A 542-nucleotide genomic window follows, 5' to 3' on the forward strand; every position below is an offset into this window, starting at 1 on the left:
GAGCGGGGGGGGGGGGAAGGGTATAGGGGACTTTGGGGATAGCATTTGAAATGTAAATGAAGTAAATAACTAATAAAAATTGGAAAAAAGTTTTGTGCTAACACAACATGCATTTGGTGCGTAATTAATGAATGCATTGTTGCTTACATTAATAAACTACATTCCTCTACAGTTTGCTGATCTTTTAGAGGACTTAACAAGTCCCATATATATATATATCACTAAATTTCTTACATGCGGCCCATTATTTCATTTAATACTTCACAAGAGTGCAGTCATATACTCCTGATTATTTTCATATCTTATTTCAAAAATTCCTGTCTTTTGGCTATTTTCGAATAATGTTTTTATTATTGATTTTTAAAAATTCTATTATAATATTAATTATATAATATATTACATTAATTCCTTTTTTAATTTTTTAAAATTAATTTATTTTTTATACTCCGTATTGATTCTCCTCATCCCCATTCACCCTTTAACTGCTCCACATCCATCATCTCTTTCCCACACCCTGTTTTTATTTTCCCATCCCCAACCCA

The sequence above is a fragment of the Mus pahari genome, chromosome X, assembly GCF_900095145.1.
Source record: "Mus pahari chromosome X, PAHARI_EIJ_v1.1, whole genome shotgun sequence".
Lineage (NCBI taxonomy): Eukaryota > Metazoa > Chordata > Mammalia > Rodentia > Muridae > Mus > Mus pahari.